Source organism: Echinops telfairi, unplaced genomic scaffold (genome assembly GCF_000313985.2).
Source record: "Echinops telfairi isolate 266 unplaced genomic scaffold, ASM31398v2 ScPeMD7_7469;HRSCAF=8507_1, whole genome shotgun sequence".
Lineage (NCBI taxonomy): Eukaryota > Metazoa > Chordata > Mammalia > Afrosoricida > Tenrecidae > Echinops > Echinops telfairi.
The window spans coordinates 69,697,983-69,708,691 of NW_022111373.1; the positions used below are offsets into that span (position 1 = coordinate 69,697,983).

Consider the following 10,709-nt stretch of genomic DNA (forward strand, 5'->3'; position numbering starts at 1 on the left):
CCACCTTGGCCCAAAGATGATACAGACTGAAATTATGCATTCACACATGGAGAAGTAGCACCACATAATGGTTAAGAGTGTATTTCTTGGCCAGACCATCTGGGTTCAAGTTCCTATTTCCCTACATGTTCACCCCTCACTAGTGACCAGTCTCCTCGTGTGCACAGTGGCATAATAAGTACGTCTAATGTGTTGTGGGGGTTAAAGGAGCGAAGCATTTAAAGAGCACCTGGAACAACAGGCAGAGCTTCATGAAATGTGTGCTCGGAGTTCAGTTCAGTGTCTGAGTTCTTTCCGTGCCAGCTGTTTCTATTTGGTGGCCTTGTGACAAGCAGGAAACGGATGCTGGTATTTCTCTACTTCTTCCTTGCTTTGAATATTTCCTCTCCCAATCATAATCGATATAGCTCCTTTGAAAAATGCATGAAAGCCCTATATAACTCCACTAGCTAACTTCTTGTAAGGGTTATATCTACTCCCTGACTCTGTTTCCTCTCTCTTCACCCTCCTCCAACCTCCTGGCCCCATCTGTCTACAGCTCCAACCAAGGGCACCACAACCTCCCAAAGCCAAGGGACAGAGAAAACTCCCTAGCACGAAGCTCATGCAAGCCCACCACTTAAAAAATTACCGGTAAGCCAAGGATGCAAACATTTAGACTGTGAGATCTCTTACTGAACCCTAGACACACACATCCACCAGACACTGTCCTCTTTGGTACTTCAAGATCATCTCCAACTCGCAATGTCTAAAAGAAAATGGGGGGCAGGGAAACCCAACCATGATCTTTCCCCGACGCCTTGTCTTCTGCTGCTAGTATCCCCATGGCAATTAGGAGTCATGAGCATCTTTCGCATCAGTATAAACCTGCAGCTTTGAAATTTTTCTGGACCCATCTCTCCCCTTCTTCCTGATAATTTTACCCGCAAAATAAATCTCTCTTAAACATGTCTACGTCATTCTACCTACAAAGCCCACAGCTGAGATGCAGTAACATCCGGTTTACAACAATACCAACTCTCATCTGTCTATTGTGAGAGCCGCCCAAGAGGCTCCACGATGTCACTCTTGCCCTCTTTAGAGATGTTGCTCACATTCAGAAGGACGTTTTTACATGGAAAGTTAGACTGTCATTCCAGTGTTTAAAGACCTTGAACACAATCTATACTTCTTCCATATTTGAGCTCTAGTCCTCACCCCCCAGCCCTCCACAGCCTTTTCTGCAATTGTGCTCTTCTCGTGATAGCTTCTGCCATCTCATCATCCTCAGTTCAGTTTTTTATCTTCACCCCAGGGCCTTTGCATCTGCTGTTCCATGGAACAAATCTCACTCTACTTTTCTTTCTTTCTTTTTTTTAATCGTTTTATTAGGGGCTTATACAACTCTTATCACAATCCATACACACATCAATTGTGTAAAGCACATTTGTGCATTAATTGCCCTCGTCATTCTCAAAACATTTGCTCTCCACTTAAGCCCCCAGCATCAGGTCCTCATTCCACCCCCTCCCCCCACCCTGCTCCCCCCTCCCTCATGAGTCCTTGATAATTTATAAATTGTTTATTTTGTCATATCCTGCCCTGTCCGACGTCTCCCTTCACCCACTTTTCTGTTGTCCATCCCCCAGGGAGGAGGTCACATATAGATCCTTGTAATCGGTTCCCCCTTTCCAACCCACCCTCCCTCTACCCTCCCAGTATCATCACTGACACCACTGGTCCTGAAGGGATCATCTGCCCTGGATTCCCTGTGTTTCCAGTTCCTATCTGTACCAGTGTACATCCTCTGGTCTAGAAAGGCTTGCAAGGTAGAATTCGGATCATGATAGTGGGGGGTGGGGGTGGGGTGGGAGGAAGCATTTAGGAACTAGAGGACATTTGTATTTTTCATCGTTCCTACATAGCACCGTGACTGGCTCATCTCCTCCCCGAGACCCCTCTGCAAGGGGATCTCCAGTGGCCTACTAATGGGCTTTGGGTCTCCACTCTGCACTCCCCCCATCATTCACTATGGTGAGATTTTTTGTTCTGATGATGCCTTACACCTGATCCCTTCGACACCTCGTGATCACACAGGCTGGTGTGCTCGCTCTCCTTTTCTGTAGTGAGCATCCTCCATTCGTGCTTTGTATTTTCACTTCCCCAGTGATCTGAGTTCCTGATCTGAGTTGGCCCAATCACCCGTTATTTAGCTCACAGCACTATACACACTTCCTTTACGGCACTTGTTGCATTTGTATTTACACACTGACTTATGATTCTGATAAATGATGTTTTTGCCATAAAAACAGGGATTGGGGATATAAATGAAATGATGACACATGAATGTCAGGATGATTGAGTGAATGACTAAACCAACAGTCTTTAGAGTGAGGTAGACACATGAACACACAAAAATGCCGAACAACTCCTAAAGGGTGGGGCCCCTTCTACATACTATAAAACCCATGAAAACTCACTGCCATTGATTCGACTCGGCATAGGGTTTCTGAAGTTGTAAATGACTGCCTCATCTTTCTTCCTAGGTGTAGGTGGTGGGCTTGAACCATCAATCTTGTGGTTAGAAGTCCAATGTTTATCAAACAGAGCCGCCAGAGCTCCCTCTCTTCTTCCTTACACATAGACAGGTATCTTCCACCCACCAGTAGACACTTAAATTCTCCCAAAAGCTGGTCATGATATGCTCCTGGCACACAATAGCTTGGAAATATGTCCGTTATTTTTTAAAGCTTTGTAATTGTAGGTAAACATAACGAGTATTACTTTTCATACTTAGCTGAGTTCTCAGGAAAGTAATGAACATTCCAGAGCCAAACCTACCGAGGGATCCTAACACCAGAGCCAAGCCCTTGAACAAGGAGGCAGGTTGCCCATGGGGTAACATAGGATTTGGAATGTGACAGTCAGGGGGTTCAGGAGAGGAGGGCCTCAGAGCTTCAAGGAATGGATGAAGTTGCTGGCACTGAGACTCCCGCATAAAACTGAAACTCCAGGGGGCCTACCACTGTGGCTAAAGAGTAGACCAGGAAAATAGTTTTCCTGGGCACACAAGGAGGCGATAAAAACATGTTTGCCTCAGCCTGGAGTTTGAGGCAGGGGGAGACTCCCCGGAGCGTGGATAGCCACCTGTGCCCCTCATGTCCTTCTGAAATTCAGATGGAACCACTGCCATGTGGTGTGCCCCTCCACATAAAAGTAAAACCAATACACAGTGAATCAAGGCGCTGTGTTTCAAATGGTTTGGCAAGGACACAATCCCTGTCCCTGAATTGTCCATGTAAACATTGTTGACTCAGCAAAAGCTTTGCTGTATCTATTCTTACCACAATTAAACCTTTAGAAATAAAAAGTGGCTCAGCTCAATAATTATCCTGGGGCCCCTAGCAGAAGCACCCTCAATAGTCTCCTGGAAGGGTGCCTGCCCAACTTCGGCTTGCACAAGATTACCACCTATCAAGCAACTGAGAAAAACTCGTCCATCGTCTAAAATTACAAAACCCACAGACCATCAACCATGAGCAAGAATTGTGCTCTAACTTCAAGGCAGTAAAACACAGGGATCAGGGTTCCTCCGGCCTCCTTTCCTCCACAACCATTACTACTACCGGCAAAAATGTCAAATATTAGAACTATTATATTTAAACATCTTAAAATGAAGATGTTTTAAAAGATGAAAGATGTGAGTGGGAATTGACAACATGGAAAAATAAATGTTAAAACTTACTTTGAAAGTCAGATTTCATATCAAACATCTTGAGATTAACAAACATTTATTTCAATTATTCTTAACATTTTAAGCCAAGGGTACAAATTGGCTGATGCCAGCTTGCCCCCCTACTGAGAATTTGCACTCCCACATCAGATAGACAGAATCTGGTCCGTGGGCACATTAATAAGACCCCCTGCAACTTCGTACAGATCTTTTGTATCCAGAAGCATTTGTGAAAAGGATTCAGTGTATCCGGAATGAAAAGGCAAATTCTCAGCAGGGGGTTGGATCAGAACAAACTGTTTAAAGCCATGTTTCAATCCCAACAAATAGATACATGCAGTTTAGACCCAGCTGAACAAAGGAAGAGCAAGCTTCATTTGCTGATGCGCCACTGGTTTTTACAGAGCTAATATTGATATTAGTGATCTCTATTTAGGAACTAGCTGGGGTGAGAGGGAGGGGCAGCAAAAGCTAGTCATCAGGGGTTGAATGGCTCAAAGACAGCTGGAAACTCTATGGGTAAATGCAACAAGTCGATTCGAAGGTTCAGAAGTCAGAGTAATCAAACCGGAGTTGAGGCCCCAGCTGAAGTGGTCATTGGTGAAGAAGAGGTCAATATTTTGCTGGAGGATCAAAGTTGCAGACTCCTGAGATCCTGTACAAGGAGGAGGAGGCAGAAGACCCCGGTCCGTCCTTTACAGATATGCATAGAGATGGCTAATCCGTGGAAGAGAGCAACTCAGGCAAGAGAGGGAGTGAGGGGGACCAGGGAGGTGGAAACAGCGGTGGCTTCAAATAATTTGACAACTGCTTGGCTCCCTTCATGACTGTTTTAAGTACTAAAAAGAAGCCCCAATAACCAATATATCAAATACCAATATGCCAAAAGGTAGTGTATTATCTCATGCTGTTAATATTTAAATAAGATATTTAAAGAGTTACACAAAACAGATATTTAAACATCTAAATATAAATAAGATATTTATATAAAAACTAAGATATTTAAAGAGGTACACAAAACTAGATTTTATAGGAAAGAATTTTAAAACGTTAATGTATATTAATGTAAGTATTAATGAAATTAATGTTAAATATATGTGTTAAAAAAACAATAAAGCTGTAATTTAATGTATTTCCATATTGCTTCTTGATTGGTATGCTCACTTTCAGTATTTTATTAAAGCATCATCGACTGTGTGCTTTATCCTTAACCATCTTTTCACTGTAGGGTAGGGTCCCATTTCTTTAGAGGTAGGCCAATTAGACAATCGTCATTGTGTTTGATGTATGCGAAAGAGCATGTTATGTTCACCTTTGAAAACCCCCTTTCTCCCTCCGCTGAACTTACAGCAATTGTTCTGAGAATATTTTTAGCTCTTTGAACACTTCCTGAAATTGCATAATTCACTCAGAACCTTTCACGGGGATTTGGAGCACAACCCAAAGCTGAAAGGAATGACAGCGTGTCACCCTGTGGTTGGTTGGTGCATTTTCGCTTTACGTTATATGTCTGTTTACTAAATTAACAAACACAAGGGAATAAAAAGTAATAGTTCACCAAAAGAAAAATGAATTTTATGAAATGAATGAATAAGCATAGTTACTTCCAATATTTTATGCCTGTGGGCTGAGTCGGATATTACCAAGGGCATTTGAAATGGGCTGTAATGCAGATTACATTTAAAAAGAGCAAGGACTGTCCATTTATGATTTCCACATTGGGAGGCTGACCATTTGCCTACCTTAGAGAGAACCCCTAGTACAAGTGCCATTTTCACAACAGGTTCACCAAACTCAACAAAAAATTAGGTACAGGTTCTGCTGAACCGGTGAGGACTGGCTGAATCACACCTCTGGATGGAAATCAAAAGAAACATTTACTCCTTAGTAAACACATCTACTACTGCTGGTCTATTGTGTTTGTGTTTGGGGGCTGGGTAGGGGAGTTTACCTCAAAATACAGGCAAGCAAATAGAAGGAAATTTCGATTGTATTTCTCTATGTGGTACAAAGATGTTATATCAACTGTTAACCTTAAAGGTTGACAGTTGGAAGCTGTCCAGTAGCACCACAGAAGAAAAGGCACAGCATCCTGCTTCTATTAGGATACAGACAAGAAATGCCTCGGGAGCCATTCCACTGCGACTAAAGGGGCTGCCACGAGCTGGGGTTGCCTTGAAGGCAACTGACAGTGATACCCCCAATTTATTTAGTATTACATGCTAAAAGATTACTTAAGGGGTTTCAGTGATCAATTTTCCAACATTCTCATGAATTCAAATATCAACCCCTTTTACCATTCATAAGGGGCACTGGTGGTTAAGTGCTTGTTTTGATGGTTCCTACATCATTCAATATCTTGCCCACTGACTCCTTCAATATTGCAAATCGAGGATGGATTCCCACCCCTCAGTTCTTTCCAGTTGAGATATGCTGAACCTGGCCCTCCCTTTCGGTTTTCTTTTTTCTTTTTCTCCTATTTTTCTTTTTTTAAAAAAACATCTTAATAGGGGCTCATACAACTGTTATCGCAATCGGTCGGGTCTTTGCACATTTCATTGGAATCTTTACTTTGTCTTCTCCAGCCCCCCTTTTGGGGGCATCTTCTCTTCAACTCTTTGTAATTTCTTTTGTTAATTTTTGTTAGTTTACTTGCAGAACAAGTTTCAAAATCTCTTCTGATATCCATTTTGTTCTTTTCTCTCTCTCCTGTCTTTTTTTTTAAATCAATTTATTGGGGCTCATACAATTCATCACAATACATAGATCAATTGTGTAAAGCACATCTATACATTTGTTGCCCTCATTATTCCCAAAATTCGCTTTCCTCTTGGGTTCCCGGAATCAGCTCATTTTCCTTTTTTCCCCTCCCCTTCCTCCTCCCCTCTCCCCCATGCACCCTTGATAATTTATAAATTATTATTGTATCTTATATTACACTGTCCAGCATCTCCCTTCAACCACCCCTCTGCTGCCCGTCCCCCAGAGAGGAAGTTATATGTAGCTCCCTGTGATCCATTCCCCCTTTCTACACCCCCTTTCCCTCCTGGTATCGCCACTGTCACCCCTGGTCCTGAGTGGTTCATCTGTCCTAGATTCCCTGCGTTTCCAATTCCCATCTGTCCTGCTGTGCATCATCTGGTCTAACCAGGTCTGCAAGGCAAAATTGGGGTCCTGGTAATTGGGGGAAGGAAGCGTTTAAGAACTAGAGGAAGGCTGTAAGTTTCATTATTGCTATACTGTACCCTAAGTGACTCATCTCCCCACTACTCCTCTGCAAGGTATGTCTAGTTGTCTAGAGATGGGCATTGGGGTGATGGAGACCCAATGCCTATCTCTCCTGTCTTTTTAATGATCTTTTGCTTTCTTCATGTGTGATGTCTTTGGGAGGTGTGTGTGTTGCCGTCAGCTCATGCACTCCACAGTCTTCTCCCTTGCCTCCATTATTGTCCACTGCTCCTGCCTTCACCCAGCTTCTTGAATCAACTTGACTTACTCTCTTTTTGGAAGTTCTGAACTATACGAGTCCCTCTTTTTACTCTGAAATTGTCTTCCTTATAAATTGTCCACAGATGTTATTTAAGTGTCATGTAGACAGCCATTCATTCATCTGTTATTTCAGTAACAAGTGTTTTTGAGGGCCTACCCGATGCCAAGCATTAACGACCCCAGAGTTTCATTGTGAATTAAGCCTGACTGCACAGTGGTTAAGCATGAAGGATCAGGCACCAGGCTTCCTGGGTTTGAAGTCACGTTCTACCACTGGCCAGTTAGGGCAACAGCCTGGACAAGGTATTGAGCCCTTTTGTGGCCCAGGTTCCATATCTGTGATAGGGAATCATAATAGCTATAAAAAGTAGGTTCATGAGGATAAAATGATATAAACATATAAAAACTACTGTGGCCATAACTTCGCTACAGAACTTATGTGGAAGTAGAAAGTTTTTAAAGCTTTTGGAATACGAGAGAATCCACCCCCCCACCAAGAACAGAATTTTATTTTCAAAGCTATGTATTAAAAATTTTTTTAATAAAAAAACCTTATCAACTTCATAGTATTCTCTATTACACCTAATATATTTGTCAAATCTGCGATTTCATTCTTGGAAACATTTTCCAAACTCATCTGTTTGGATGGCTGACAGCACCTCCCTCGTTTTTTTCTTCACCTCTTCTATGCTGTCAAATCGCTGTCCTTTCATGTCCCTCTTCATTTGTGGGAAACAAAAAGAAGTTGTATGGAGTGAGGTCAGGTGAGGAAGGTGTGTGGTGCAAGAAAGGCATGCTGTTTTTTGCCCAAAATTGGTACACGAAGATGGTGTGTGAGCAGGTGCTTTGTCGTGATGACAAGACCAGTCCTCCGTCTGTCACAAATCAGGCCTTTTTTGGCCACACACTCTTATGCAATCTGTTCTGAACTTCTAAATATAAAGCTTAATTAACAGTTTGATCTGGTGAAATGAACTCCAAATGCACCACGAGTTGAAATTTTTGGCATTCAGCAAGTTGACAAATGCCCAGAATGAGATTTGTCATCAATCGACATTTCACCTTTTTTGAAATGAGAAAACCATTACATACACTTGATGTTTTTCCCATAGCACTGTCCTTGTAAGCTGAGTTCAACATCACAGGAGTTTCTGTGGCATTTTTCCTGAGCAGGAAACAATATTTTACAGCCTCATGTTGTTCTCTTACATTGTCCATCATAAAAAATGAGGTTCAAACGAAACTGCTTTTATGAAAAAATTCATTGTGACCAAAGAGAATCTGCCCAGGTGGTGCCATAGGGTGCACCAACTCAGAGCAAATTGCTCAATGCTCACCTCGGGGGTGGGGTGGGGATGCATACTACGAAAGCTGCACCCAGCGGAACTTTTTCCCGTTGTTGCTTTTTTTTGGGGGGGGAGTACCCCTCATAAAATGTGTTAACTAATTCAACAAGGGAAGAACATGGTGCCACTGCATCTAGTGAAGTCCTGAGATGTTGGCGAAGCCATACATTTATAGAAGAGTGGCCTTTGGGCATTCAGCAGTCAGTCTGACAAGCTTCCTGAAGTGTTAGCTTTGAGTGTGCTCTTCAATACAAGGTCAAGTCCAGAATAAAACCAAATTCTCAACAGCTTGGTCAAAGGCTGTCATCCTCTCATCAAGATTTTCTGCTGGTCAAAAAAGAAATCACTCAAAATCCTCTTCTTTCACCAAATTATAAGGATGATGGTTTATTCTAAATCTACCTCAAAAGTAAATGATAGGTAGTGGTGGGGAGATCCAAAACCCCAAACCCAAAGGCATTGTCATTGAGCGGACGTTGATTCATAGTGAGCCGACAGGACAGGGTAGAACTGCCCTTGTGGGTTTCCAGTACTATAACTCTTCACGGGAGTAGGAAGCCCTGCCTCTCTCTTTTAGAGTACCTAGGATAGGAGGGAGAGAGTCAAAAATATTAGACAAAGAAGAAAATCTTCATTTTATTTTTTAAATGATGTTACTCAGCCAACGTCATTGTCTACTTTGTAAGATGCACATATAAATAATGGTGAGATGGGAATAAGATTGCACACAGGTGAATTATGCGCTATTACAATTAGAGCCACGCGGAGGTGGATGTTACCTGTGGACTATCAATAAAAGATGTAGAACTCGTCAATATGGTGCAGTCTTTATTTTGGCGATGTCAACAGCAAACACTCGAGATGTGGTCCATAGAACTGCTATTACTGTCAACAAGGCATTTGAACTATCTTTCTGACTTGGTGAGGAAAGTAGGGTTAGACAGAACCCAGGAGAGCCAGAAAGCACAGAGCTAATATTCGTGTTAGTGGTCCATATTTAAGAACTAACTGGGAGCCAAAGTAAAAACTAACTGTCCTAGATTGAATCGATCCCCTCTGCCCTAAATAGGTGTCAACTTGATTAGGCATGGCTCTCAGTAGTCTGGCAATTATGTAATGATACAATGTGGCAGTTATGTAACAATGCAATCACCCCCAGTGGTGTGATATGATGTGTTCTGCCTATCAGCTTAAAGAGGTTTAGGGTGCCATGAAATACCCTTAATCAGGTCACAGTCCTGAGCAGATGTGAAAGAACTTGCCTGGGTGTGGCCTGAAATATATTTTTATCTTAACAAGGAATAAAAGGAGAGAGCTGAGACAGGGAAACAGAGGGACTTGCCATCATGTAGAAAGAAGAGCTGGGAGTGGGAAAAGTCCTTCAAACCCAGGGTCCGTGTGCTGTGAACCTCCTAGACCCCGGGGAAAGAATGAAGCCAAATACATGCACAAGTCTAAGAGAGGCCAAGTCACAGATGCTGAAAGGCACAGTAATCTTCCCCCAGAGCCAGCAGAGAAAGCCTTCTACAGCTGGTACCCTGAATTTGAACTTGCAGCCTCCAAAAAGGAGAAAATAAATTTCCATTTGTTAAACTCATCCACTTGAGGTATTTGTTTTGTGGCAACACTAAATAACTACAACACCGGCGAATCCTTACTTTAATTGTACTTTGGTGTAGTAGCACTGTGATTTATCTGTTTTCGTGTCATTGAGGTTGTGAATGTGCTTAATGTATGGACTGTTCCCCAGCATGCTTGTAACCCTAGTATCAAGCATGGCAAGTCCTTAATGAGTAATGATGATTTGCCTCCGTGTTTATGTATCTGGAGGGAATGAAAAACAATACAGAGCCATGATAACATTGTTTTTAGATCTGTACAAATGAGCTATAGAGCCTATCAAATGATACCAAGGTGTCATCAACGACATCAGTGTGCTCTGCTTTACCCAGTAGATGTCTTTCTAAAAAGTGCATGCGAAATACCTCGTTGTATTGTGCACTTCTATGAACGGATTGAAATCTCACTTCTATTTCTCTTTCACGTCACCCCTCAAAGACTCCTGTAAATGCCGACCCGACATCACCAGCTCCAACTTTTTGGTAGCATCTCTGATTTCCTTCCTTCCTTCCTTCCTTCCTTCCTTCCTTCCTTCCTTCCTT

The 10,709-nt window shown here is 42.4% G+C and overlaps 1 protein-coding gene across 1 annotated transcript in view; it reads right to left on the minus strand.

Annotated features, from left to right (window-relative positions):
• Positions 1 to 10,709, minus strand: part of RASGRF2 (Ras protein specific guanine nucleotide releasing factor 2) — a 199,841-nt gene that overhangs the window by 63,802 nt on the left and 125,330 nt on the right. The window lies entirely within an intron of this gene.